A 27,641-nucleotide genomic window follows, 5' to 3' on the forward strand; every position below is an offset into this window, starting at 1 on the left:
CCTTAGGACATGGTATGATAACCTTGGGAAAGTCTCAGGTGTGAGGCAATATTAGCGTGTAGGGCTGTCTGCCCAGGTAATTAATAGAAGGCAAGTGGGATCTGGCTCGTTCCCTGAGAAAGTTCAATGGTGGCATCCTTAGTGGGGCCAAACCAGTTTCCTAGTACGCTATTCGGTGACCTTCCTTCCAGCCCTGGCTAAAAGCAAATGGGATTAAGAAGTCTCAGAAGCTCACACTCGATGTGGCTTGCACAGGCCCTGCTCTGACTCACTAGTAAGGAGATAACTCCAGGCACCTCCATCTACCTGGCCTGGCCTTGTTTTCCCTTTCTGTAACTTTGGAATAACCTCCAAGGTCTTAAGGAAGCAATATAAATAAAGCACTTCCTCGCCTAGTCAGCACTCAGTCAATGATAGCGAGCATTATTACCTCTCTCTGTAGCCCGTTGGTAGAGAAAAGCAGAGTGGCTGTTCTGTTCAACCGCAGATTTCTTCAGCAGATGGTTCTGTTAATGAAGGATGCCCAGGACCTCTACTTGGGCTGGAAAATGACAGAACCAATGACAATGTCAGATTGCTTCCACCTGGTGAATCAGTAGGACACGCATACCAAAGAATTACTATTCGCAGAACAGCTCTTCCCCGCCCACTGGAAAGAGAATCACCTGGTCTGAGTCAGTGAGCAACGTGCAGGCTCATCTTCCAGCAGCTTCGGGTGGCCGTGAGCCCCACGGGGACCAGCGCAGGTTCAGTCCAGCTGCAGTGACCTTGAGCCTTCCCCCAAAAGCCTGCCGGTCATTGGGGGGATGATCCCCTCCAGGCTCCTGGGGAAACCACACTAGTGAGGAGTTGGAGTTAAGGTGGATATTTCCGGGAGAGGGACTGGGTACCAGAAAAGAGGTGGAAGTCCCAGTGTTTAAGGAGTTCTGTGCTGTGTGGGGAGCAAGACAGATGTGGCTCAAGAGTTCTGGCTTCCAAGGCTGAACAGTAGTGTCATCCAACCCTCTGAGCCTCGGTTTCCCCAGCTGAGCACATTTTCTATCATAACACTTGCCTATCTCCAAATATTATTTGATAATTAGATCAATGAAAAGACTCAAAAACCTGTATTTTGGAAATGTAAGTGCTCATTGCTTCCTCAAGTCCCTGCTTGAGAAATATCCAAGAGATGTATCTCTCAGTCTCCCTGAGGATCTCGGACAAGTCACTGGACTCAGCCTGTTTGAAAAATGGGAATGACAACTCCATGTCACTAGCTTTGTGGGATATATGAAAATACAAATACTCTCACAGCCTTTTGGAAAGTCCTAGGTTAAAAAAAATGTACCTTAATTAATTGAATGTTTCTCCCAAGAGAATATGTCCAGTTTATGTCTGAGGCATGACAAAAGAGCTGGAAATGTTTCTGCTGCATATCAAAAAGCAGAAGGGGCGCTTCAGCCTCTTTCCCTGGCCCCTTCTGGCTGCAGTGTTGGGTTCATTTTTCCTCTACCTCCATACATTCTTTCTTAAACTCGTTTGGAGTGTGGAACTCAAAGTTTTGCCATTTCTCGCCCTCTCCTTTTTCTTCAGGATATCCTTTTCCTAACAGATTCTCTGCACTCCATTATGCCCCATACCTGAGGATTATAAAGACCAGACATTTCTCCAGGGGCCCAAGTTCTGTGCTCAGCTTGCCTGGTCCTGATTCCTCACAGGTCTGCTCTGGGTGTGTTTGCTCAGGGGGGGCGGAGGCATCATTAAGTTCCTGGTTCCCTTGGAGATTAGGGTTGAAGGCTCGCTCAGGGTGCATTCAGCTCACACGTTCTTTCCGTCTCCATCCAAATTAAAATGCAGCAGGTACTACGCCTGCACATCTCTGTGAAAATGTTCTGCCTGTGCTGACCACGGAAATCAAGTCCATTACAGCTACCAGAACTCATCCTCACTCCCAAGAAGACTCATAAAAATTAGGCTGCTGTATGCAGCAAACAAATTGTTTTTAAATGTATTCTCTTTGGCTTTTAAATCTCTTTGGCTTTTGAATATGAGCACATTAATATGGTCTTTGACATCAGAAGAATGAAACCAAGAGCTGACAAAAATTTAAATAGAACCAAATATTCCAAACCTTATCAGAAAATGCTGGACCATCCCACTCTATTTCTCCCCATATCCAACAACCCCCAAACCATATATCCTTCCCCCAAAAATATGAAAAAAAATCATTTAAAAGATGCTTAGACATTTAACATCATATAGGGTATGAACATTAAAGTATTACTCTAATCAAACCCCCAATGCCTTATGGAGAGGCAGCACAGTGAAGCTGTTAAGACCTCAGCCTGAGAGATCTGGGTTTGAATTTAGACTGCTCCTCAGTATCTCGGACCTTGATTAAAGTATTTTAGTATTTCTAAGGCAGTGGTATTTCATTAGGGGCAAACAATGGCAATAATTTGGATAATTCTTTTGCCATGTCATTCCATGCACTGCCTCCCACCAATTCAGAGAACTCATCCTTAAAATTCTGTTTTTGTGGCACCAGATGACAAAGAGATAGGTAAATAAATAGGTAGATATAATAGATAGATGATAGACAGACAGGTAAATAGACAAATTAATCACAGAAAACTGGCGTACAGCTGTGAGGGCTAAGTCAGCAAGTCAGAAATCCACAGGCCAGGCTGTTAGGAAGTAAGCGTTGTGAGTGGAACTCCACGGGCACAGAACAAAGCGTCGACCGCAGGCAGAATTTCTTCTCTCTGGAAGGGAAACCGCAGTGCTGACTTTAAATCCTTCCAACTGATTCAGCCAGGCCCACCCGGATTATCCACATAATCTCCCTTCCTTACGGTCAAGCCATGAAAGTGACTAATTGCATACACAAAATACCTTCACAGCACTGATGTTTGATTGAATCACTAGTCTAATGTAGGAAGAAACAGTCTAGTGGACTCTAGTCAAGGTGACACATGAAAACACTAACATATATCTTTCAAAAATCCAATACCTAGGTAAAAACCTAAAAAAACCCAAAATTTATAAGACCTCTGTGCTGAAAACTGAGAAATTACTAGGAGAGCTATGCTAAAAGATGTAAATGAATGGAGGGTGATGCCATGTTCATAAATTGAAAGGCTCAATACTGTGAAGCTAACAATGCTCCCCAAACTTAACGATACATGAATACAATCCTAATTAAATCCCTAGCCGATATGCAAGTGAATTTTGGCAAAAGGGCAAAAATCACAAAACAATCCTGAACAACAACAAAACTCTGGGTAACTTACACTCCAGATATTAAGACTTATTATAAAGCTACATTAAAGACAGTACAGACTGCTGTAAAAATAGAGTAGTAGATCATGAGAACAGAATAGAATTTAGAAACTGTAACAGAGAGAAAAGGTTTTGCTTCTCAGTCAGAAGATATGTCATGTAGATGGATGAAACCCTAGGATCTGGGTTGTTTATTTTGAAAACCTGGTACAGTTTACCAACTGAGTGTTGGTTACTGCTCCCTGAAATCAAACACATTTTCCTTTTCTAACTCATTTTCCATGCAACTTCCCATGAAAAGAAATAACAAGAAACTATATTTCCTGGAGCCACATCAGGCTCTCAGGAGTGAATATTTGGAAAGGTTAAGTCCCACAGCCTTAAGATTAAATGACACCTCTACTGTAATCTACATTAGACCAATTTTGACCTGTGAAGTGCAGGGTTCGGAATATTATTTTAGGTCCTGTCTTTAGATTCACTCCTTTTGATTAAATATCTTTTCCTCCACATTGAGAGAGAGCGCCGAATCCTAACCACTAGACTACCAGGGAGCGCTTCCTCCACTGTGAGATGTTTAAAACACCACCCAATTATTTCCTAGTACAGCATGATCCCCTAAGTGTTTCTTAAAGAACTGGTTCACTCTTGAAATTGGCCCTCTACCAAACATTTGTGAATGTAATTAATTCATTTTCTTGATTTCCTAGGTGTGATATCACACGTACAAATTATAATATACAGATCTACTTCCTGGCAGGAGCACCGTGTGCTTCGCACAGTAATCTATTACACCACACACACATTATTCATTAGCACTAATGGACATCATGTGCATAAAACCCCCACTCATTAATTGGAAAATTAAACCCTCTTGTGTATAAATAAATCGCACCTCCAGCTATAGAAAGGCACTTATTTTTAGATTTAAATTTGCATTTCAGTGCTTGTCTAATACATGCAATTGGGCTCTTCTCTAATATCTTTTATTGTAGCAAAGATTTGGCTGTGCTGAGAACAAATCCCATACGCTGAAGTCTGTGCATTTCAAGTCCAACAGGGTAGCAACAGAACCATTATTACCCTTCACTCAGTCACTAACGTTCCATGTCAAAAGACGCGTGTTTTGCAGGCTGCTAGTAAGGCATGCAGGTCCTATTGGCAGGGAAAACTTTGGCTAAGTTTCAGGCAAAAGGGCCTCGTGAGCTCAAAATGTCACCCTTATGTGTTTCTGTCTGTCTGAAATGGTGAGTAAGCTCGCACTAGTCTGTGTTCTCATTTCCCCAGCTGTAAAATGGGATGATAATAATAAGACCTAGCTCACCAGCCTCTGGGAGGATTATATGAAATAACAGATGTGAAGCGTTTGCTGCAAGACCTACCACAGCTGAACAGAAGCTAGGAAAAAAAAAAAAAAGCTGAGATGATCCACCAATTAATTGAAGCCACTAAATATTGATAATGAAGCCCTCCTGTGTGTCAGTCAGTCACTTTAAGGGATGCTTTTCTTGCCTTATTTCAAGCAATCCTCATGATGCTGATGGACAGTTATTATTGCTACTGTGGACATAAAATAATGTTGCAGTTTACAGGAACCTGGCTCAGAGAGGTCAAGCTGACTCTCCAGGTCACACAGATCCTGGCCCAAGGATTCTTGATTGAGGTCTATGCCCTTTCTCTGATCAAAACAAAGCTGAAGAACAAATGCAGGAGGAGAACTTTTTGTTCTAGAAAAATATCCAAAGCCCCATAAACTGCGATGAAGTCTTTTTTTGTAGCTCCTCAGAGAATTTTTATAGATAATAGTTTAATAAAGCAGGAAAATGTTTTTGACAATATCATCAAGTATAGAGAGATTCAACGATAGAGACCAGAATATTAAGCATCTTTAGCATCAAATAAATGAGTTTCTGAGTAACTTTGTTACCTTGCAAGCTGTCTTAGCTCAAACTCCTGCTTCACACACGGGGGAAGAGAAACTCAGTCAAATCTATTTGTTTGTCACAATTTCCTGGTAAAATCGGCAGAATGTCTACATTAGTTTTTTCAAAAAAGAGAAAGAAAAGGGTTGGTTTGGAATTCAGACTACAAAAGAACAAGCATGCTTTTATCCACATTTACACAAAAAATTTCTTAATGTTTACTCGTCATATGATTAGTGTTTGAAAAGATTTATCTGGTATAAAAATAGTTTTAAAGTTGTAAAAAATGTTTTAAATAAATAAGAGGCTCTGAGAACCATCTAGCATTTACAACACTGTTAAGTACTGATTGAAGAGCCATTTCAGTAAAGCTTCTAAAATTTCCTGCATAAACTAGTGCCCTTATATGTCTACATAGACAGTTTCTCCACTGCAAACTGTGCATTCTTGGCTCTTAACAAAGGTGAATACCTCAAGCAAGGGACTAGTATTAGCATTTCTTCAACAAATGGTAAAAATTCATTATGACCTTTTTCCTTTAATATATCCTTGCATAATCTACATTATATTTAGACCCAAGAAACTAGTATAAGAATTTCCATGGGAAAAAAGTGGCATTTTATTGTAAGTCAAGAGAGATTTTTTCCATACATACACTGCTACCCCTCCTGTATGTATAAATTAATATTTTTAAAACCCCCTCAGTTTTCAAATATATATGTATATAACATATATAAAAGCATAGAGGACATTAATAATATTTTGTGTTTTTCCTCAAACTCAATGCAGCCATATTCTTTAATTTGTATGTTTTGGTATTTGTCACCACTCAGAATACCTAAGATTCTAAAATGCTGGCATTCTGAAACATAACCATTAGGATAGTTGTTACATATTTAATTTCATGCTCCACTCAGCATAAAGCAGTTGTGGGACTACAGACCAAAGCAAATTAAGTGACTTCTTAGATAATTTCCTGCTTAATTGAAAGCAGGTAGCTTTTTAAAAGTAATAACTGGCTTTGTTTCAAATGCTTGTAAGGTTATTGCTTTTTAGTTTTTAAATACACGATTATAGGATAGCTTTCTTCTTAGTCCAAGCACAATGCGTTGGAATTCTCCCACTGAGTCTAAGGGACAAGAATTGGAGCCAGTGCTGGTAGCAAATAAATGGGAACACTCCATGGAGGGGTGTGCCTGTGGGGCACAAACAAAGTGGAGAAAAAACAAGAAAACACACACACACACATGTACAAACATATACATACATATTTTTCTCATTAACATGTACAATAAATTAGATTTCCTTTCTATTGCTCTGCTTTACTCTTAGCATTGGTTTAATGTTAGCAAGTGGTCAATTAGGAGATTGGTAGCCCCAGTCCCTATCTAACAGACAGCTCGTGCTCATTACAGTATTGAACTAAGCATTGGCTGTGATGGACTCTACCTTTACTATAGGAAACATAGTCCTAGGAGTGAGAGAACGTGGGCATGTGAACAAAGAAGACATAAAGGAATCAGGTTTGACATAAATGCCTATATAATAAGTGGACGATGGCATTCTGATGTGTCAGGAGTCAATATTCAGACTTTTTCAAATAAAGTAAGCCTGCTAAAAGGCTTTTAAATTACAGAAAAGAGAGAATGTTTTCTTGCTGCCTAGATTTAAGAGAAAAATAGAGAGACAGAGAGAGAGAGACAGAATGAGACAGAGAGGAAAAGGTATTCTTCAGAACCTCAGATTTAAAACACTACAAGGGAAAATTATATACTGAATTTTCACATCCATCAATTGCTAAGGTAATTCATGCCACTGCTAACAGTGAGCATCAGTGCCCTAGAGCGATGGGGTAAGTGTTAGAGGTGCATTTTCGGTATTTACTAAAGTTCTAACTTGCCTGCAGTCTTTTTTATATTATTATTGAAGCAGAGCTGATTTATAATATTGTGTTAATTTCAAGTGTACAGCATAATAATAGTGTTTTTTAAAGATTATATACCATTGTAGGTTGTTACAAGATATCGGGTATGAGCCCCAGGGTCATACAGTGAGTCCTTGTTGCTTGCCTAATTTATGTACAGTAGTAGCCGGGACATGGAAGCAACCTGCAGCCCTTCTGGCCCCTGACTCTATTGTCTGTGCTGCTCTGGATGACTGCTGTCAGTCAGACTGCTCTTAGGACCACTAGCTATGCAGTTACAATGCAGTATATAAGAAGTCAGTCTTTTTCAATACTTGTAACCATTGTATAGCACTGAATGCTCAGTTTCCCATTTTTGTGGCATGCCTAGGAATGTCTTTCCAGTCATTTTTAAAATGTCAGAAGAAAGAAAAGAAAGAGGGAGACAGTGGGAGAGGGAAGACTGACAGCAGAAGAGTTATGCGTGAGCCCGGCAGTCATTACAATTGTTCACCAGCTCTTCCTGTTTTCCACCTCCATGGTATAGGGTAGAACTATAATTCCTGATCTACTTGAAGCTGGGCATGGTAATGAGACCTGCTTTCTTTGATCATTGGAAGATGAGTTCAATTGATGTATGTCACTGCCAGACAGAAGCCTTTCAGAGCTAAGGTAGGATATACCTGACTTCCTTCTACCTTTTTGGTGCAGCAGCAGACAACTCTCTAGATAGAGGCTCCATCAGCTTTACTCACACCCAGAAGAACTCACAAGGCAGTGTCTGCAGCCAGTCCATGATGGACATGTAGCAGAAGCAAGAAATAAATCTTTGTTTTTATATGCAACTAAGGTTTTACTTTAACATAAGCTGGATCCTAACTAATAGTACGTGATGGGCAATAAGAACTCAGCTTACAGCAAGTATTGTAAAGTTAAAAAGGAAGAAACAAAACAAAGTAAAAAGAATTGAGATAGTATAAGAGGATACAAAGTTCCAGAAAGAATATGAAACCGAAAATTTAAATACTAGCCATAAGTGGTCTAGACCCTTAGGACAATACTAACAGAACTCCATCAGGTGCCAAACATCCAAGTTTCAACTGAAAATCATGCTTCATAACAAGAATCAGAAAAGCCTCAACTTCGACGAGAAAAGACAATCAACAGACATAAACACTGTCATGACAAAGATTTTAATATTAATTTTAATTTGACACTTTATTTGTTTGACATATTATTTGACATTTGACACATAATAAAATATGACACTTTCCAGTTAATTTTACGAAACCAAAATCCTGATAACAAAACCAGACAAATACAGTACAAAGAAAGAAAGAGAGAGAGAGGAAGGAAAGAAGGGAGCAAGGAAAGAAAGACAGACAGACAGGAAGGAAGGAAGGAAGGAACTAGTCTAATATCCCTCATGAATATAAATGCAGCAATCCTTAACAAAATATTAGCAAATAGATTTCAGCACTATGTCAGCACAGAATTATATACTGTGACCTAGTAGTATTCATTCCTGGGATACAAGGCTGGTTCAACATTAGAAAATCAGTCAATATAATCTACCAGATTAACAGGCTAAAAAAGGAAAATCACCTACTTCTATCAATTGATGTAGAAAAAGCATCTGACAAAATTCAATATCCACTCATGATAAAAACTCTCAGAAAACTAGGAATAAGGAAAACTTCCTTAAATCGATTTTTAAAAACTTAATAAAATAAAATAAACCTATAACTAACATCATACTTAATGATGAAAGACAAAATGCTTTCCCTGTAAGATAGGAATAAAGCAAGCATGTCCCATCTCACCACTGCTACTCAACACAGTGCTGGACATTCTAGCAAACACAATAAGGTAAGAAAACGAAGTAAAAGGAAGAACTGAAACTCCGCATTTGTAGATGACATGATTCTCTATGTAAAGAAATCCAAGGAATTCAAAACAAACCAACAAAAAAACCTCCTAGAACAAATAAGTGAGTACCGTAAGGTCACAGAGTACAAAATCGACATACAAATACTAATTAAATTTCTATGTACTACTACTAAGAATGTGTAAACAAAAATTAGAAATATAGGACCATTAGCAATTGCTCAACAAGGTGAAACACTGAGGTGTAAATTTAACTGAACGTGTTCAGGACTCTGTATCCTGAAAACTGCAAAATGTTAATGAAAGGAACCAACGTCTACATGAGTGAAGAGAGAGACATACTGTGTTCATAGACTGGGAGATCCCACCTAGTATAGATGTCAATTCTTCCCAAATTGATACACAGTTTAACACAATTCCTACCAAAACCCCAGTAAGGTTTATTATAAATATATGCAAAATTATTCCAAAATGTGTATGGAAAGGGAATAGAGCTAGAATAGCTTTTGTACAAAGGGAATAATGTAGGAGGAATCAGTCTACCCAACCTCAAGGCGTATTACGTAGCTACAGGTGTCAAGACAGCGTGGTGACTCTGGAAAGACGGATACATAGGTCAATAGAACACAACAGAGAAGCCACGTGTAGACCCCAACAAATACTGCCAGCTGATTTCCACAAAGGTGCAAATGCAATCTAATGGAGAAAGGATAGTCTTTTTCAACAAATTGGACATTCACAGGCAAAAATGAACCTTGATCTAAACTTCACACCTTGTGCAATAATTAAAGCGGATTATAGACTTCAATGTAAAATGTGAACCTATAAAACTTTTAAAGGAAAACATAGGAGAAAATCTTCAAGATCTAGGACTCGGTGGAGGGTTCTTAGACGTGACACCAAAAGCATGACATATTATAATATTAAAATTTTGGATTTCCTCAAAATTGAAAACTTTGTTCTCCAAGAGATCTTTTCAAGAGTACAAAAAGACTAGGACAAACTACTTGCAAACTGCATGTCTGATAAAGGACTTGTATCTAGAATTTATGAAGAAGTCTCAGAACTCAACAATAACAAAGCAATCTAATAAGAAAATGGGCAAAACGCATGAAGAAAAATTTAACTCAAGAGGACATGTGGATGGCAAATAAGGACACAAAAAGATGTTCAACAGCACTAGACTTTAGGAAAATGCAAATTAATAACTCCATGATGAGACATCACTAGACACACGCCAGAGTTAAAATTAAAATTTTGGCAAGGATGGGAGAAACTGGTTCTCCTGTGCATTGCTGTTAGGAAAGTAAAATCGCATAGAATTTCAGGAAAACAATTTGGCAGTTTCTTTAAAAACTAAACATATACTTACCATATGAGCCGGGAATCATACTCCTGGGCATTTATCCCAGAGAAATGAAAACTTATGTCCACAGAAAACCTATACACTGAATGTAGATAGCAGCTTATTTGGAATTGTCCCCCAAGAAGAAAACAACTGATGCAGGAAAAACGGATATGGGGTGTCGAGCACCAAAGATATGATGCAGGAATAAAGGATGTGGGGCGTGAGGAGGGCTGTGTCCCAGGCTTCGGTTGAGCCCCTGGGACATGCCCCGCTACGTGTGGGTCCTTGGCTTCAGGCAGGAAAGAATTCAAGAGTGAGCCACGGTTGAGTAAAGGTAGATTTATTTAGAGAGATACAATGAAAGGCAAGAGAAAGGCCATGAGGTGTGGGGGTTGGGTGCTCAGATTACAGTAGAAGTAGGTACACACGCTACAGACAGAGCACAGGCCCTGAAGAGGAAGAGAGAGGGCAGCGGCTGCGAGGAGGTGACAGTGTTGCCAGTTTTTATGGACTTGGTGGCTTCATATGCTAATAAGAGGAAGGACCAGTCTAACTAGCCTGGGGAAGGGTCTGGGATTCCCAGAAAGTTGGCCATTTCCCACTCTTTGACCTTTTGTGCCTAGCCTTGGGACTGTCATGGCACCTGTGGGCATGTTATTTACCATGTTAATATATTACAATGGGCATATAATAAAGCTCAAGATCTGCTAGAAGTGAAATCTCCTACCAACTTGAGCCTCAAGGCCTACGAGGAGTTGAATCTTCCACCATTTTGATGTTAATTGCTGTATTATTCCTTGAATGGCTGTGCCCTGCCCTCTTCCTGTCTCACAATCACAATGTTCTACAATAGGTGATTAATTAAACTGTGGTACATCCATATGATGGAATATATCTCAGCAGCAGAAAGGAATAAACTCTTGATACATGCAACAACTTGTATGGGTCTCAAGGGAATGATGCTGAGTGGAAAAAGCCAGTCTCAGAAGGTCACAAGCATGTAACAGTCAATATTTTATATACAGCATACTTAAATGACAAAATAATACGGATGGAGAAAAGATAAATAGTTGCCAAGGGTTAGAGATTCTGTGAGGATGAGGGTATGACTAAAAAGGGATTGTACCAGGAAGATCTTTGCTGTGGGTTGGAATAGTTGTGTCTTGACTGTGCTAGGTGGTTATAAGAATCTGCGAGCGACGAGATGACACAGAATTACAAGAACACTTTCTCAATGTCAATTTCCTGATTTAATAACTTGTCACTTTCCTGATTTAATAACTATTCTATAGTTATGTAAAATGTAAACCATGGTGGAAACAAAGTAAAGGATGTATGGCACCTCTTTGTATCATCTTTGCAACTTCCCGTGAATCTATAATTCAAAATCAAAAGGTTTTTGTTTTTTGTTTTTTGTTTTTTTCTTTCAGGAGATGCCCAGGCCATACCCCAGACCAAGTAAATAAAAATCTCCAGGGAAGGAACCTAGCCAACTGTATTTTTTTTATTTATTTATTTTTTAAGTTCATGGAATTCTGAAGTGTGGCTAGGGTTGGGAACCACTGGCAGCTAATGTTATCACTGAAACTACAGGTGAGTGAAACACCTGTGATTAAGTCTAGTTGAAGATAGAAAGGAAGGGGAAAAAATAAATGTGCAAATCTGTTTTTGCTCTCTTGAGGATTCCCCCCAACCCCATGTTGAAACCTGGCATTTAAGTGAATCCAAATAATGTGGATGGGATAATCACTCATCCATTATGTTAGAGACACTTTCATACAAAAGAAAAAAAAAAAGCCAAACCCAATAGACTGTTCTTTGGATTCTAAAGCATTTGGTTATCAATGTTACAATTTTAAAATGCTAAGGAGAATTACAATCACTTAAATATGCAACAATTTTAGAAAATTAATGTTTCACTCAGTCCTCATTTTTGATGGGTAACAAAATGAGTCTGGAATTTTTATTTTATTTTATTATTTTTAAATAAACTGCTACCAGCCGTTTCCTGGGAAACACGTGAAAAGTAAATATTCCAATCTTGATCATGAATTCTAATATATTAGTTATTTTTTATTAATGATCATCAACTACGATTAGTCTAGTCTCTCTGCACTGAACTGTCCCTTATGTCTGGTTAGTAATCATTCCTTAGCACCATCATCAAGATACTCAGCTGGGCCAGCAGTTTTAAAGTTTAGGAAAGAGTCCTTCTCTCCCTTCGAAGGGTTTAAAATTCGTTTGAAGACAGAACTAAATATTTAAACAATAGATAACAAAGCAAAAAGGATATGCTGAGCTCCGGACTAACAGAAAGTTAAAAAGGGCCAAAGTGCTTGTTTTTTTACTGGAGGTATTTTTGCAAGAGCTGGAAGGGGAATTTGGGTCCTCTGGGCTCATGGAACCCAAAAAAGAGCAGCTTCAACAATGCAAATTTATGCTATCCGTGGGAGGGTTTCGTTTAGTTCTCAGTTGTGGACTTAATTCCAAAAAATGCAGCTGTTTTGAAGAAGTTTGTCAAAAAAGCGAAATAAAGCATAAGGAATTACCTCCCACCCAACTCTGGCCAATAGCTATGTCTTCCCCCGCCCCCAACCCGCCACCCCCGCGCGGCCCGGACCTCAGGGCTTAAAGATTTCTGGATGTGTGTGGAGTGAGGGTGGAAGTGGGTTGCGTACCGAACAATTTGCCTTACCCCGAAAACCACCAATCTCTTCCATCTCTCCTTCCCTTTCTTTCTCTTTCTCTCCCTCCCTCTTTTTCCCCTCCCTCCTTCCAAATACCTCCTGACCCTCACACTCTCCATCCTAATTTACAGCACTACAACTTCCCAGATCTGTTTTCTCTCCTAGAAAGATTTATCCTTCTGGAAGCGTTCAGTTCCTAACTTCAAGTTCCTAACTGTCGTGAAGTCTGATTTAAAATCAAAATAAGAACCACCGCGTTTTAGGAAGGGAAAGTGCAAAATTCTTATAAAGAAAGTTGTTTTGTGATTGTGGGAGGTAATCAACACCTACTGCGACATTCTTCCCTAAGACAGCTGAGGTTTATCATTTTCGCTATTATGGCAATAAATTTTTCCTCCTTTTCCTTTACGCCTTTTGGCAGGAGCCTCGACTCCGCAGGTGTTAGCGCTGCAACGGCTGAACGCCACCACCAGTCGGTCGGCCGAGCCTAGCATGGGATGTTGCCCAGCAAAACACAGAGCCCAGGGAGACCGCACCGGAGAAGGGGAGCCTGCAAGCACGCTTCCGAAGAGACTGGGACTAAAGCCCTAGAAAACTAGAGAGAATGCATTTCCCGGCAGGGGGAACCCGCAGGAGCCTGGAAAAAAAGAGAGAAAGAAACCCACCCCCGCGCTCCCAGGCTCCGCGCGAGCGAGGGAGCGCGCGGGCTGCCGGGGGCTGCTCCAGCTGGAAGTCATTGTGCCGGCTGGCGTCTGCGTTGCCAGGGCGACCGCCCGGCCGGCGCCAGCGGAGGGGGGAGGCGGGCTCGGTGAATGGGTGACGTCACGCGGCCGGCGCCAGGCAGTCTGGGCGGCCGAGCCAATGAATCAGCTGTCGGGAGAGCGCGGCGCGGGAGGAGGGCGCAGGAATGCGCCGGAGCCGCGCGGCCCCGGCGGGCAGGAGGGAGGCGCCTCCGCCCCGCCCCGCCCCGCGGGTCCCCGGGCGGCCTGCGCGTCCGTGGCGAGGCGGGGCTGATGCTCCTGGCTCTTCGCACCGGGGGTGGCCCCCTTGCTTTCAGCCGGGCCCCCCACGGGCGCGCGCTCTGCAGGGAGGCCCGGGAGCTGGGCCGGGTTCCCTGAGAGAAGACTTGTTTTCCACTTAGTGACTATGCCACTTACTCATTAAAAAAGGGAAAACAAAATAAAACTTGCCCTTGTAGATTAAGTGGACCTCCAAAGTGTGGGATTCCTTCACTGCGACCTTACTGTGTGCTCTGCATTGTGCTAGTATCACAACAAAAATTTTTTTAAATAAAAATAAAAAATCATAGGGCTCAAAAGAGCTCAAAATTGTACAGGGAAGAAAGACATGTAAGGAACCCATGATTCGGCCTGGAGCGGACTGCATTTTCTTCCTTTTTTTCATTATGCTGTACTGTACAGTACCTTGAAAGGACTAGAAGGTGAAAGGTTCCAATTTTTCAGTGCTTTTATGCTTTCTTTTTTCCTCTGTCCCGTCGTGCTGTCCATTAGTGACCTCCAGAAGGCCGAGTACCAGGTCATGGTTAATTAGTATCCCCAGCGTTTAGCTCTCTCCCAGACACATGGTAAGGACTCTGATTTGTGATGGATAATCTACAAAGCAAGAGCAAATAATCTTCGAGTAAAGGCCTGAGTTAAATGAATACCTTTGAATTCCTAAGTATATATTTTGGGTACTTACGTGTTGGCTTTTGGCAGTGTCAACATTGGTGATGCATTGTTACTGAAACTGGAAAACTAAAGTGTATCGCCTGAGTATTATAGATATTAAATCTGCCCTCCCTCCTGCAGTCGTTTCCCTCACTGGGCCTCCTGTTTCTCCATCTGTAAAAGGGGTCGATTTGGTGAACTGTTCTCTTAAGGTCCCTAAGGTTCTATAAGCTCAACATTGTATTTATCAACCTTTAAAACTAAATTTTGGGTTTACTATTTCTATAATTCTATCTGGTAAACATGATCATTCATTCAACAAACAGTTCTGGGTGCCTGCTATGTGAATACACAGTAAGTACTAGAGGTATTGTATTTGTTAAGTTAGAAGATAGGATCTCTGGCCTGAAAAACTTTAAAGATATAAAAGTAATACCTGAACTAGAAAACAAAAGGAGATGCTAATGAACTGTTATAGACCAGTGCGTCTCAAAGTGTGATGTACATTCAAGTCACCTGGCATCTGGTTGAAATGCAGACTCAGCTGCGGGTTGGAACTCTGGATGAATAATAGGCGTCCACGTGTTGCGGGCCCATGGACCACACTTTGAGTAAAGAGGGGCTACACTACAAAGTATTTAGGAAGTCTTAAAATAAGGATATGATGGATGTAAACTGATATCATTTCCTGAAAGCCTCTGGAGGAGGTGAGCTTGAGCCAGGTGACTGAGGAGATGATAGGCTGAGGGGAATGAAAACATTTTCAGGACAGGAAACAGCATAAATAACAACAGCAGTGAAGGGGAAGGAGCAAGAAATAAGTAGGGCAGTGGAGAGGATTTTGTTTGACTTCAATTAAGAAATATTTGGGGGGCACTACAAAAGATGAGATTGGGTATATACGGGTGGATGGGTAGTATGGCAATGAAGCAGAAAATTTACAATTTCAGAGCTGCCAAGAAACTTAGGAGTTGTCAGTCCCTACTGATTTGTTGTGGATGAAGAAACTGAGCAGCAAAATGATTCCACTGGGTGATGGCCAAGTTCGGAGTGGAAGCCAATGCGTACATTCTGTAGATAGCAGAGTTCTTGATATAAGGGAAGCCGTTTGTTATTGTTGTATAAGGTGGAAATACGAACGAAGAATAAAAACGAGACAGACCTATGCGAAATAATTTTATAGTCCAAGCATGGAGTTTTGGATAAGGTCTGGGCAAGGGAGATGAGGAAATAGAGGGGAAGATTTAATCTGAAAAATGTTGGTTTTATCTAAGTTATAATGGCTGGAACCAGCTAAGCCATCCTTTTTCTGTAAGAGAACTCCCTCCATCCTTCTTATATTCCAATGCAATGTTTTTCAACCCTGACTCCACACGGCATTGCCCCAGGAGCATTTTCCTTTTTTTAAAAAAAGAAATGTCTGGGCTGCACCCCACATGAATTTAATCCGACTCTCTGGGAGCAGAGCCCTGGCATCAGTATTTTTAAAAGCTCCCCAGGTGATTATAATGTGCAGCCAGTGTTGAGAATCACTAATCCTAATATACAGTCACCAGTTCGTTTCGTAGACTTCATTTCTGCCCCTGAACATTTCCCCGAGTGCTAACTATTATACGAACGCTAGATCATTTTTAATACTTGGTGTATTTTGTGGTGGATTTGATGGTTTATAGCACATTCTCGAAGCTCAGTGTCTTCTATCCCTCATTAACTGTCACGGCTTAGTTGTGAACATATCCTGATATCTCTCATTGGCAAGAAAGCGGAAAGTGATTTGGCACGTTATTGGATGGAAATGATAAACCTAGTTTATGAAGCTATATGGTACCATAGGGCGGCAGTTACTTTACTTGATTTTATCTTAGCTTGAACAATTAAAATTAACAGCATCTTTAGGAGTATAGCTGATGAAAGAGGTAAGTACTTAAAATAGCTACTTGGACCCTTCGAACTTTTATTTTCAGTCTTCTCTCAAAAAATAATTTTAGTTTTTGCTGAAAAAAAAATCCTCAAAGTGAGAAGTCCTTATGGCTTTTTCTTTGGTGACTAACGTAACTTTTAAACCTTCATTGATTCATTCATTTCGCTAAAAATAATTGAGTACCAACTATGTGCAGGTACTTTTTCAGGGATGAGGATGCCAAGAGAACAAAAGCAATTTTCTGTCTTCAAAGAGGAAAGGATAAGCACAGTTAATTTCAGGCACTGTATTTATTCAGTCTGGATATTTAAAAGGTACTTGGCTTTTCCACACTATCTTATAGCTGCATTCTATAAGTATTTTTTAAAGTTCAATTCATTCATTCAGTTAAAAAAAAAAAGAATGCATTCACGTGTTCAAAAACCAAATGAAAGAAAATTCTCCCCTCATTCTTGTCCTGCATCTGCTTCATTTCCCACTCATACCCAACAGAAGTTGCTCATTAAGTTCTTGGGTACCCTTCCAGAGTAGTTTTTTATAACTACACAAGCAAGTAGAAATAGATTCTTATTTTCCCCAGTTTTACATTATCCTGTATCTTTTTTTATAATTTAAAAATATTGCAAGGTTTTTTCTGTATCAGCCACATTCGTTTTCATTTTGTTATACCTCCATAATGATTTTCTGTTGTCTGAAAGCACTGTAAGTTATTTATCTCACTCCTATTGATGGTGACCTACATTGTTTCCAATCTTTTATTACAAAGCTGCATAAATAACCCCACATCTGTGTCATTTTACACATGTGAGTTTCTTTCTGGGATCAACCCCTACAAGTGAAATGACTGGGTCTTTAAAGTGTGTATGTTAACATTCCTGATAGCTTCTTTATGACAAACTCCTAGGACTGTTGAGTTGAAAGGCGTAAATATTTTTCAGGTTTTAATATTTACTGACAAATTACCATCTAAAAGTTTGTACTGATTCATTTTCTCACTTGCATAGTATGTAAGTACCCCTTTCTCTGAAACCTTGCCAGCACTGGAAACAAATTTTTTCCCCTTTTAAATAAATCTTTGTTAATTTGATAGGTAAAGAATGGTGTGTGGGTGTGTGTGTATAGAGGTACATACACATACATAATTTTAACGTGCATTTCTATAACTATTAGATCGTTAAAAATTGATTCCATTAGCCACTGCATGATTAGGGACTTGTTTGTTCTTTGGCCAGTTTTGGAGAATTTTTATTTTTCTTACTGATTTGCAGTAAATGGCTTATTTTTATTAACATAACTAATAATAGTGGCTTATATTTATTAACACTTACCTTGATCCAGGTGCTGTGCCAAGCAAGCATTTTTAACTGGTCCTATATATTGTAAATATTTTATCTGAGTTTCGTATGTGTCTTTAATCCTTATTTAAACAGTATTTCCATTTGGAAACCTGTAGGGGCTTTAAAAATCATGTGATAAAATAAATTAATATATTATGGTAGTTTGGGTTTTTTTTTATTGCTTTTACACATGAAAAAAGTCTGTACCACTCTAAAGTCAGATTAGCATTCACGTTTACTTTTTTAAGTTCTTGAAAGATTTTGAATAATTTTTTAAAACCCAGATCAACTGTATGCATACACATAAATAAAAGTATTTTCAGTCACCTACCTACACTGTAACTATCTTTTCTGTTTTAAGAAAACATTTATATCCTTTTTTTAAAAAATAGTTTTTAAAATACAGATAACTACAAAAGGAGAGGGGAGACTAAGATTATCCACAATCCACCAACTTGAGACAATCCCTATTAATATTTAGAGCAAATCTAGATGATTTTCTATACATGACTATCTACATCGACATATATATATGCGTATGTATCACAAAATGGCACTACACTCTGTGTGTATTTTATAACTTGCTTCCCCCTACCCTTAGCTACAGGTGAATATCTTTCTATGTCAGTAATTCTACATCCCATCACTAGTCATCCATTGTATGGACAAGAACTCTCTAATGAGATAATGTCACTCAAAGGGAAGGAAACTTGGGCAGAAGCATTCTAGGAAAAACCTCACCTGCCAGTTGGATGTTCATCTGGCCAGAATTTCCTAAGGCAGTTTAATTCTCAAAGACTTTCAGTTTCACTAAGGGCTTAACTGCCAGCAAAAATGGCTAACGTAGCGGTCAATCATTAACCTGCTCCAACAAGAGAGAGAACTCAGAAAGAAAATTAAAATCGCTTTCTTAGCAAGGCATGCATGGTTCAAAACAGTCTTCCAGACTTGTTTTCCTCAGTTTGCTTTCTCTCTTCCTTCCCCTACTTCCTTCTCTTTTCCTGTACCCATGCTACCTGCATGTCTCCTTGTAGATAATTTTTAACTTAGGCCGCTTATTCATTTCTTAACAAACATAATGACATGATTTACTTTTCCAGAGAGCTGACCTTAGGCTTGTTCTGACTGCAACAGTAGCATAGACTCTTCCATCAATTATGAATGTAGTCATGTGTGCATAGGCTACAGCAGGCCAATGGTAATGTTACCTTATTCCAGAGATCTACCCGTATAAATAAATAATGAGATGTTTCTGTGAAATGCCTTTAGCAAAGGCAGGAGAAAGCCTCACTTCTCAAAAGACTAAACATTTTAAAGATTAAAAGCTTTAAAATACCAAAAGTTCCTCAATAGAATATAAACCATTTATATGGAAAAGAGAAAGAAAGACATGAACTGGAAACTATAATGCTAAATTGTAGCCAAAGTTCTCTGGATGGCAAGTGTGGAATCTAGGCGAACCATGAGAGCCTCAGATGGATTCTTGAATATGCAAGGACACTTTGCTCTCTACCTCCAAATATCTTCCTGTTATACATTTTAAACGATTAAATCTCTACAAGAAAATCTTAGCTAAAGATACCATGATACAATACTACATTTTTACCTATTGAACATAATACTGAAAATTTGCAGTAAATAATTTCAATGAGAGTGATATAATCTAGTGGTATATATGATAGATTGTTTTTATTATTAAACATCTTTTTTTTTTCTGTTCCAATGAATTCATTTAGGCTTATGTATTAAGCTAGATATTCAAGTCTAGGCAGTAATTCAGATAGCTTCATGAAGTCCAGTGAGCGCTAGCTTCTTGAGATGATCTGTTCTGTGCTGTATATTCTAATCCTGTTTCTAGCAAAGTGGAAAATGCTTTGTGGTTGCCACTAGAGGGCAAATAGCCTCCTGGACTCCTCTTGGACCAAAGAGCATCTCCATCTAGGCAGCTCAAGTTTTAAGATCTTATATAACCTAGTTTTAAATCCTACATTGCCAACTTTTAGTCAACCCACAGGCAGAGCAAGCCAACAACTTTAAAAGTCAAGATTTAAATGTGCTGTTTTACCATTTTACCAAATGGTCCCATTTGGGATGACAGCTCTCTTCCCTGAGGGCACTGACTCCTAACCATTTTATCCTAACTCTTTCTGGTCTAGGTCTGAAACCGTGCTGCTCTGCCAGCAAGGTGACCTAACCTCAGAGTATTCAACAGCAATCTTAGACCTTAGAGTGACGAAAAGGTACTTTCCAATCTGATTGATTTCTGCTTGTCTTTCCAACCTCCTCCCCTCTCCTTCATATTCCCTCTACACTGCACCAATTCAGAATTACAGGTCCTTAAACATGCCTTTGTTCATGTCCTTGTGTCTTGGCTGAGGCTTCTGTCTGAGATGCTGGCACTGCCCATGACACACTATTGGAGGCTCAGTTCAGACATTACCTATGAGAAGGCTCACGGTATCTGCTGATCCCACCCTCGCCCCTCTTCCTTCTCCTAGGCGATGGATTTCATTTCTCCCTCCTCTCTGCTCATCCAGGGTCTTGTGCACACCTCTGTTAACAGTACTGACTATGCTGCTGTGATTATGTCTCGCAGGATATGAATGTTAAATCTATTTTGAGAGGTAAACTTGGCTGTTTTGTCTTTTCTTTGCTGCACTAGAAGTTGTTAGAAGTTCTGGAAGGATGAAATGCAAACAACTGCCCTCCTCCCCCAGAAGCGAACAGGCAATTGTGGTTTTTGAAGACTGAGTTCTCTCTGCCCTTGAGTAAGGAGATACAAGATTTCTGCTGATAAGAACTTGGACTTCATTGCTAGTCAAAAGAAACGACTAGGACTTTAGGCACAAGGAAATATTTGGAATCTGGAGAGACAGGTAGACCAGAAAAGGTTCAGAGAGGCCATCCATCACTGCCCAGAGTCAGGAGAATGGTCTGAAATACAGCTGCTTTTGGAGGTGCTCAGTGATGCGGGGCCATGATGAAGTACTCAGGAGCCACTGACTCAACTCTGCATAGCCCTCACCAAAGGGCCATCTAGCTTGAGTGCGAGTCCTGCCTCAGCTAGACAAACAATCATGAGTTGTGAGTTTCAGCCTTTAATCAAGTGTTTCTGTCTTTATTTTTCAGGCAAAATCAAACAAATCCTGAAAAATATCAAAGTTCACTTGTTATGGTGATTATTTTGTAATGCAGAAGAATAGCCAGTCATGAGGTTGCACACCTGAAAGTAACGATGTCGTAGGTCAATTATACTTCAATAAAGAAAACAAAAAACTATCAAAGACCATTAAAAACAAGGAGCATCTGAAAAACCATTGCAGCCAAGAAGAGTCTTAAGGAAACATGGCAACTAAATATAAAGTGGTGTTCTGGATGAGATCTTGGAACAGAAAAACGACATTAATGGGAACTAAAGAAATCTGATTAACTATAGACTTAATAACAGTGTGTTGGGATTGGTTCATTAATTACAATTATATGTACCATTTCAAGGTAAGATGTTAGTAATAGGGGAAGCTGGTGTGTGTATATGGAATCTCTCTGTACTGTCTTTCCAATGATTCTATAAATGTAAAATTGTTCTAAAAACTAAAGTTTATTAAAAAGAAGGGAGAGGAGGAGGAGAAGAAGAAAAATACAAACTAACCTGTGAGAATGTCTCTTCCAAACCCTTTAGGAAGCGGGAAGTGCACAGGGCACCTGGACCTATGAGTTCCTTGAGTGCAGGGACTGGTCAGGTCACGCTGATTGATATCTTCAGTGCCTGGTTTTAATAAGTGATCAATGTATAATTATTAAATTAAGATTTCTTTCCAGTAAGAGAGTAGCAAGAGGTTGTAAAGAGAATGTTTTGCTTGTGATGATACATAAAACTGCAAAATGTATTTTGTTTGCTTAAGTTGTTGTAGGACTATCCAGCTCAACAGTGTTTGCCCTGATATTTAGAAAGACTATTGTAAGACAAACTATTATTTTAATGCAGAAAATAAAACAAATTTCATTCTTTAAGAATATTGCCAATTTTCTGATGATAACCAGGAGGAAAACTATCCTTATAAGAATGAGATGTTAAAATTGAGGCAGAAAATACATAAGGAGAGTTCAGGCACAAAACATCTAAATAGTTTTAAGTAAAGAACAAAAGTTCAATTTCTTTTTCTTATAAAAGGAAACATGTTAAAATTCTCCTAAGTACTAATATTTGAAGTACATAGACTAAAAATAGAACATGCTCATATAATGTATTTTTGATATAAAAATTGTTCTCTAATATGTTTTTTAGGTTAATGAAAGTCTCTTGGCCAATGATACTCAACATTTTAGCCATGAGGAGTATTTCAAAATAATCTGGAATATAGACATTCTTTTAAAATGGTGCATATCTCATGATATTTGTCTTTCAATATGGTACAGTAGAAATTTACACTTAAAAGAAGACAGTGTGGAAGAAAGAAAAGATGGCCCCCCAAAATAAAGGTTTGGGATAATAAATTCAACAGCTTTTCCTCTGCCAGCATTCTGTGCATTGACTGAAGCAGTTGGGGGTCTTGCTGGTGACTCAGGACCCTGCTAAGCTGTCTTGCTTATCACAAGGGAGGCTACCAGCCACACAGATATAAAGCTGTAACCCTCTCTCCTTGGCAAGGAAGTAAAAAAAAAACTAATAGATTTTTAGTTTAAACAGGCAACTCCTACTGATATTTTATTCTGGACATATTGTGAGAAAAGTAAAAAGGTCATTTTTGGTACTTTCGGAATAAATTCACATCAGTGATGCTTCAGAATACCTTCACTTTCAGATATGTATTAAAATGTACTCCGGATAATATATTAGAATACATTAATTCCAGGTGATGGTAATTAATTACATGAATATGATTAAAGGCAACAGGGTGGAAAGGACTCTAGGTGTATCGAGAGGAAAGAAAAGTGGTTGGAGACGTCTCTGTGCCAACAACTCTGTGAGTGAACTATCATGCCTACTCCATGGTTCTGCTATGCTTTGGAATTTCATATGCATTTTCTAATTTTCTTAACAATTTCAACAAACCAATTATTATCCGTATTTTAGAAATGAGGGCCTTGTTATTCAGAGAGTTTAGTAGCTAGTCCAAGGTCACTCACCCAGTAAGAAACAGACCCAAATATGAAAATGAACATATGTATGTATATGCATGACTGGGACATTGTGCTGTACACCAGAAATTGACATTGTAATTGACCGTACTTCAATTAAAAAAAAAAAAAGCACATCCAGGTTATCAAGCCCAGATCTACCTGATTCTATAGATTATGGAAGCTACTATACTGTCGCTCAGCATTTCCCTGTCAGAACTTGTCAGATTGGAGATTTTGATAGGTCAATTCACATTTGTAAGAGCACTTGAAGGTCCAAGTCATTACTGAAGCTAATTGAACCTCGTCAATTCTCTCAACCTTTCTTCAATAGCTATAATCTTTGCTGTCCTTTGTGGTCCACAAAGAGAAATTTCATTACTTCTGCCAAATGCTTTGTGCTCTGCTATAAACCGGGACGGTCTTCAATTTATTGCACTGGTGCTGTTTATGCTACATCTGCACTCACAATGTTTAGATCAGTGCTCAAACTCTCATATCCTGTATATTTTTTTTTAATGGCTCAGATAGTGTTTCTTAATCCTTTGAATTTCTTTTGGCTCATTATTATTGTTTCTAGTTCTCCATAGACACTTTTCATCTTGTCCTTTAATTTCTGAAAATATGAATGGTGGTCTGTGTCTGAAAACTCCATTTTCCCATGTGGGTCTGTCTGGTTTGTCTGTTTTTCTTTTGGATTTTGGACACATCCTGCCTCCTTGTTTGCCTGGTTATTACTGATAACCAGACACTGTATATAGTAATTGTCAAGAGACTTTATATGATGCTATATTCCTCCAGAGAGAATGTATATGTGCTATAAGGCAGGCAGCTAGGTTAGGGGCACTAATAACCACTGAACTCCTTAATCTAGTCCGCAAATGAAGACCATCTGAAGTTGAGTTTCAGTTCCTTGAGAACTGGTCTATTTCCAGCTCACTGTTACTCCTGGGTATAGCCCTTCTGGGTCCAGACTGCCTGCCTGAGATGTTTACTAAGATCCTTACTCCTTGGCAAACACTGCCTCCAATTTTCGGGCCCCCACCTCCATGAGTCTTTCCAAAGCTCTCAGCTCTCATCCTCTCAGCCAGCCACAGCTTTCAGAATCAGCACTCACCTTTATAAGAAGAGTGGGCCCAAATATCCGGTTCACCTCTATGGACTTTCATCCTCTCCCAGGTCTTGACTTCACAATTCTTCACAGCCTTGCTGGCTTTGCACTGATTTTACACTTTTCATTTTTTTCTCTTATTTACTATTTAGTCCAGCTCCTCCAGCTGCTCTCAGCAGAAGGGTTGGTCCAAAGCAACCTGTGCTGTTGTTGCTGGAAGAGGGTTCACCTATAACAGGATCAATTATTTTTAAATGTATCATCAGTATAAACCTACAGTTTCTATTAAAAATTTGAGGCATTTGGCTTTCTTGTAAATAATTAGAAATTAGAGCTAAAAACTGGCCTTGCATGTCAGCAATGTCAGCATGTCAATCTGTTGAAACAGAGTAAGGGCCGTCACTTTGAGATGAGTCAGGCATGATTCTAGTTCTCAAGTCTTCTCAACATCCTAGTTTATTGCATCAGCTTCCTTTGTCCGTTTCTGCTACATGCGTGGACCCCATATGCATTTGAGTTTGTGACCCTTGGTTCAAGTGACTATTTATAAATTAGGCAACAGAGATTCAAATAGGCTGAAACAAGTTCTTTTCCGAGAAAATCAGTTAGCACTCAGCAGCAACAGAGGTTTTGCTCACTCCCTTTGATAACCCTCAGAACTAAAGAAATTTCTGTCCATATAATACAGCTGAGGTAAATCACACAGCATCATTTTTGTAATATATTCTGCAACACGTTTGCATCCATAAACATTTCTCTGCCTTACTTGAAACTCACAAATTTTGATTATCTAATCATGACCAAGCAATTCTAATCTATATCAATTGCTTAAAGACTTACAATTTCTTCTTTAATTGAGTCTCATTTCCTTGTTTCCTCAATTGAACTAATTAAATGATTGCACATGGAATTTTGCACAAATTAATTTGGCTAATAGTGAATGTTCAGTTTGGGAGGATATTATCCATGACTGGCAACTTTTTATTCTGCCTCTCACTCATCAAATATTTGAGCAGACACCCTGTGTCAGGTACTGCCCTAAATGTTAACGATGCCAAGATGAGTAAGAGAGGGGCCTTGACCTAGAGCAGCTCACTGTAGTAGGGAGACAGACACAAAAACAATCCATTCAACACCCAGTGATAAATATTATAATTGAGTTATAAGCAAAAAGCTATGGGAGTGAGTGACTAGGTATGTCTCAGGAGTAGGGGCAAAAGGCTTCTCAGAGGAAGTAGCATTTCAACCTGCTCTTAAATGAATGATTTAGATGTTGGTCAAGTAAAGAAGAGAAAGGAGGGCTTTGTAGCCTTTTGCATAAACCATACTACCCACAGCGTTCCCTCTGCTTTCCCTGCTTCACATTCTTCCCGCCAGCAATCCATTCTCTGCACTGACCTTTCCAAAGCATAATCCGATCATTGGTTTCCCATCCTCCTCATGACAAATTTGGACCCCTTGGCTGGCATTCAAGGCCTTTGTCATCCCAAGCCCCCACTTCACATCCAGTTCCAGTCCCTGCCCTGTCTCCCAGGCAGGGTACAAACACTCAAAAGGCCATGCTACTTCATGCTTCCATGTCTTTTGCATGAGCTTCCTCTTCCTCAGGCACGTCTTCTATGCCTGTTTTCATGGTGCTCTAGGACGACCTCCATTAGCACCTACCCACTGTGCAATAAGGTCTGCCTCTCCTGTCTGGGTTCATCCAAAAGGCTAATGGGTCCACAGAGGACGGCCCAGTGCTTAGCACGAAGTGGTCCTCAATACCTGTTTGGGGTGAATGAATGAACTAAAGAAACATTGTGATGCTTACTGTAGCTACAGGTCAAGGGATGAGGGATACACTGAAAGAAAATGAGCTACATAAGATACTACCTACGTATGAAGGTAACTATTTCTCAGAATACGATATACACATTTTCATTTAGATGATCCTGCTAAGTCTCTGAGATACTGCCCTGCACTTAAGTCCAGGCATATGTCACAGTTAACAGTGTTTGCAATACTTTGACTTACAAGAGCCCTTGTTAAATTCTGACAGTAAGGGAACATACCAGACAAACTGAAGGTAGCATCAGATATACAGACTGCTTGAAGTAAAACATAATGATGGCTACATCTTTTAAGTTATTTCTGTGTTATTTCTATTTACTGTTCCTGATTCCAGAGCTAAGTCCCTGATCCATTAGGTCTGAGGTCTTTGTAGCTCAAAAGCTGGTCCTAATTTTTCTCAAAAGCTAGAATTTTAGCTACAATTTGGTAGCCTGGATTCAATCCTGGAAAAGAAAAAGAACATCAGTGGAAAAACTGGTTAAATCCAAATGAAGCCTGTAATTTAGCCAATAGCAATACAGCAAGGTTAAGACCTTAACCATCACAAATACACCATAGTTATGAAAGATGTTAACATCTGGGGAAACTGAGTAAAAGGCACACAGGAATTCTATGTTCTATTTTTGCAGCTTTTACGTACACCTAAAATTATTCCAGATAAAAAGCTTATTTTTAAAAAAGTTGGAGTGGTAAGAATTATGTTCAGAGCATATCTATCACCTACAGAGAAATCAAATTTACTTAAAGATTGACCCATAATATAATGCTACAACCTGACATGTCTTAGGCACCCCAAGATACAGGGTATTGATGGCTTCCTTTATAAACATCCTCCTGTGTTGCTTTTTGCCTTCCAGACTGGTTGGATTTTACATTTGTATTCTAGGGAAAATTCACGTGGATCTTGTTGTTTATGCTTGTTGTCTTCACCCACAACTGATATTCCCAGGATCCCTCATTAAGCTAGAAAAGTCACTGGGATGTAATCCATGCTCCTTTAATAATAACACTAAACAAAGAACAGCAAAAAAATTAAAAAAATAAAAAAGTGAAAAACACTTACCATGGAAATTGTTTGGTGGTGTATTTCTTTTTCTTTTTATTCTTTGCACCAGTAATTCTTGTTTGTTGTGGACTATTCAGGAAGTAAAGACAAAAATTTGTTTTGTTTCTATTGTTATAAATTAATACTTAATTGTGATAAATAAAAGGAAAAGGAAACATTCAACATGCTGCCAATACATGGCCTCTAAGGTGACTGCGGGAATAGAATAAAATGCTAAGTTATGTTATGATAAGCAGGTGTTTCTAGGTAATGGCATGTAAACAGTACACAGCTTAACATAGCAGGCGGCATGTTTCACTGGGTGAGTCCCATGGTTTGCACCTATACACATACAATCTGCATAACTGAAAACCAAAACTTTTAAACACCCATTAAATTGAAAAATTTGATAATTAGGGAGACTAGTGGCATAATCTACATGTAGAGAAACTAAATTCAATAAAAAGTTATTAAATGAATCACTCTTCTCCAAGACCTCAGGCCAGTAGTGGGGCCTCTTCTCCCTAAAGCCACCAAGAAGCTCACTCTTGCTGAGTATATTAAAAAAATATGCTCACAAGTGTGAGTCTGAAATCCA

The 27,641-nt window shown here is 39.3% G+C and overlaps 1 long non-coding RNA gene across 1 annotated transcript; it reads right to left on the reverse strand.

Annotated features, from left to right (window-relative positions):
- Positions 1–671: 671 nt before the first annotated feature.
- LOC105089118 (uncharacterized) lies at positions 672–27,332 on the reverse strand. Its single transcript, XR_004131260.2, has 7 exons — positions 27,062–27,332; positions 26,220–26,441; positions 24,172–24,394; positions 21,586–21,702; positions 17,928–18,055; positions 14,433–14,621; positions 672–824 (listed from the first exon to the last, which is right to left on the reverse strand). It is a non-coding gene; the product is annotated as an uncharacterized LOC105089118 (long non-coding RNA).
- Positions 27,333–27,641: the final 309 nt, after the last annotated feature.

This window comes from Camelus dromedarius, chromosome 19 (genome assembly GCF_036321535.1).
Source record: "Camelus dromedarius isolate mCamDro1 chromosome 19, mCamDro1.pat, whole genome shotgun sequence".
Lineage (NCBI taxonomy): Eukaryota > Metazoa > Chordata > Mammalia > Artiodactyla > Camelidae > Camelus > Camelus dromedarius.